Raw genomic sequence first — 3,772 nt, forward strand, 5'->3', positions numbered from 1 at the left:
ATTGAAAACGTTGAAGATCGATTCGAAAGAGTTAAGAAAGTGTTCGTTCAGGGGTTTCGTAAATGTTGTCCAAAAAGACGCATTATTCACGACATCTATGAAAAGATCTTTACCGACCCACTTAGTGGATCTGATTATACAGACTTACGAGAAAGACACAGAGGAGCCGTGTTCCTCGTCTGCAGCCATGATGAACACTTCCATGTCATCCACGACTGCACGTACCACAACTATGCCTGTCGATGTTCCATCATGGAAAGGTGGAAATGTAGAAAAGACGTTGGAAGAAGATTTTCTAGAAGAACTACTCCCAGTGTCGAATTTACAGTCGAACATTGGGTCAATCTCGCAATCTATTGCGAGAGGGACCCAAGATACATATGTTCAATGGACATCGCCGGGCGAACGTGGATACCATGTAGTGAAGATAGATGTGTACAATTTCGGGAAAGTTGCAAAACTGGAAAAGAAAAACTGGTGGAAGGAAGCCGATGTGCGAACCACCTTCTTAACCAGCTCACCGTTAGATCCGAATTATGTGGGGTTGCAGAAAATTCTCAAAAATGTAGCTCGACAGATAACATCGCTGAACGATGTAAAGAAAGTGGAAAAGCAGAAAAACTTCTACAGTGGCTCAAAAAATATCCAGTGAGCCCTGTAACTCAGATATTTTCTACATCCATTTGGATGAACTCAAAATGGAAATTTTTCAATCGTGTCAGTCCTCTTTTAATTAATATAATAAAAATTCATAGTTCTTTCTATAATGATTTGAGTATAGAAGAATTGTATACACATTTTACATCGATCGATCCACAACATTTAATTTTCAATGCACCACATTGTAATATAAACGATTACTATTATCCTTTGGATAAATCAATTGAAATTTTAAAAAACTTAATAAGATATCAATTTAATGATAATGCAAGAAATATTCAAACATTTTATGAAATTTTATTTAATGTTCTTGATAAGAAAGTTCCAAAAAAAAATTCCATATTTATATTATCTCCACCTAATTCAGGTAAAAATTATTTTTTTGACGCTGTTGTTCATTATTGTATAAATTTTGGACAAATGGGAAATTTTAATCGATATTGCACATTTCCTTTAATGGAATGTGTAGATCGACGAGTAATTTTATGGAACGAACCAGTAATGGAACCATCAGCATCAGAAACTCTAAAATGTATTTTAGGTGGAGATACTTGCAATGCTAAAGTAAAGTATCAAGGTGATGCTGTTGTTATGCGCACACCAGTAATAATTTTGTCTAATAATGATATATTCCCAAAAAATGAAGCATTCCGTTCAAGAATGTTTCAATTTAATTGGAAACCTGCATCATATTTAATTATTTTAATTTAATAAAAAACCATACCCTTTAGCTATATATTTTTTATATCAAGAATTTATTTTAAATAAAAATATATAAAATATATTTATAAATATACATTATTTTGATTTTTTTCTTGGATGAATAATTTCATATTCGGTAAGTATATCTTTCATGGAAGATATTATTCCAGTTCCATTTACAACATTTCCAAACATTGTCACTCCATCGGTATATTTCATATTTGCATTTTCCTTAAATGTTACCTCTTTAGGCCAACTTACTAGAGCTCCTGCAGTCATAGCCGAATGCGGACTTGTCGAAATTGTTACTCCACAATCGATTTTCCAATAACAACACGAATTTAAAAAATTTTTTTTTTCATCTTGCGGATTTAATTGCGGTGTAGCAATAATACCAACATGAACTTGCGGTTGTGCAGCATATGAAGAACATCCATTATGCATATTATATTCTCCATAATTTTCTAATTGTCTCTTATATGCATTTTCTATTTGATTATTTAATATAGCTAAAGATCCTCGAGTGTTTTTAAAACCTACTTGACCTGATGCAAGTTTTATGTTTGGCTCAACTCCTGTATGAAAAAATTCTAATTTATTCTTAGATCCTCTAGTTTTATTAGTACAAGCTAATTGATTTCTCCTAGGATACGGAATAGTATGATACTTATTATTAGTTATTTCTCCATTTCTAACATTATATTTATAATCAACTATACATTTATTGATGCAACCATTAATTAAAAATTTTTTTAATTTATAATCTAAATTATAAATTCCCTTGTCATTAACATCATAATCTTTAGCTTTGTCTCTTGCCAATGGATTAGTTTTTTTATTTATACAAAGACTAAAATATTCAGAAATTGATCGAGGTACTCCCATAGCACAACAAGTATTGTCCAAATAATATTTATCTACTATATTTTGGGGCACTAGTTGAATAACTTCAGTTGGAACCATAGGATTAGTACTTTCTCCCGTTGTAATCATATTTTGACCATGAAAGTCAGTATTTAAACCGATTGCACATACTCCTATAGGTATATATTCAGAAGTCGCCGTACCTGATAATGTAGTACCTGTATCAAATGCAGTTCTTGTACCTAAAGGGTATATTTTACACCAAACTGATTCCACTTTGGAAGCTATAGGTAAATTTGAATATTCTGCAGGAGACAAATAAAATGGTAAAAAATCTACTGGAATCAATGAAAGAGGAGTAGTTAAAACTTCATATGTTTTATCGGTAGCATCCTCTAAACCTTCATTACTATATCCATAACTATATAAAATTCTAGATTTTGTGAACTCTAACGTAGAGGAACGTCGTGGAAGTGGTCTGGAAAGCCATGGAGTGGTATCACTTCTTCCATTTGATGACGCTCCCATCGTCGTCCCCGAATTCTCGCCACGAGATCCTGTATTCGGTCCCCTACCACTACCAGATTGTGATATATCCATACTCGATTCAAGTGGCAAATCGGCAAGATCAGCACTATTAAGACTAGTATCAATATCAGCAAGGAACTCGTCCCAAGTGCTATCACCTTCTCCACCCTGTGTAGGAGGACTTTCAATTGTGGATTCTCTGTTGTCGGATCGTCGTCCGGGATCGGCTGGTTCAATAGGTGGTTGTTGTTGTTGCTCTGTTGTATTTGATGTACTTGGTATATCATCTATATTCTCTTGATGCTGTTTTCTTAATTTTTGTACAGTCTCTGTATCACCTTTATATTCGTTCAATAAAGTTTTGTATTCTTCACTTCTATAAAATTCTGAAATATTTTTATATTTTGGATATAATTCATGAAATTTCTTCCAAATTGCTCTTTATTTATAATCTCTTATTTATAGGAAAAATACTGAACAGTTTTTGTATATAACAAGAATATGAAACGGGCTACGCCCATAAATATGTACACAAATAAGTATACTAAAAAATACACATAAAAAAATTGCGCCGTAAAGATTACTATAACACAACCACCTCCACCACCACACAAGTGTGTGTGTGAGCAAACGCAAGTCAGGCCCGGCCCACAGGCTAACGGGCTACGCCCATCTTTAAGCCATTGTAAGGACGATTGCTAGAAAAACCCGCAATTAACTAAAATATTCTCTTCAAATGCACGCTGAAGAATTACAACCCAGATGTTCGCCATGTTAAAAAAGGCCATTAAAAGGGTGCATTGCGTAACAAAATCGCTAGCAATTTAGTAGATGGCAGAAAACATGCAAGTACATGGCGGAAGGAAGAAGCGCAGAACATAATGAAATTCAAGGATCCCATACCACCTATTATGTACAGTTCCGACGTTTTGCGCTAAGCCAAGCAACAAGAAGGAGATAAACGAATGCAGTTATTGTACCCACAAGCAATCAGTTATTTGCTGTTAGCTAAGCATAT

This window comes from Rhagoletis pomonella, unplaced genomic scaffold, assembly GCF_013731165.1.
Source record: "Rhagoletis pomonella isolate Grant_MI unplaced genomic scaffold, Rhpom_1.0 Rhpom_scaffold_00005, whole genome shotgun sequence".
In the NCBI taxonomy this organism is placed as follows: domain Eukaryota; kingdom Metazoa; phylum Arthropoda; class Insecta; order Diptera; family Tephritidae; genus Rhagoletis; species Rhagoletis pomonella.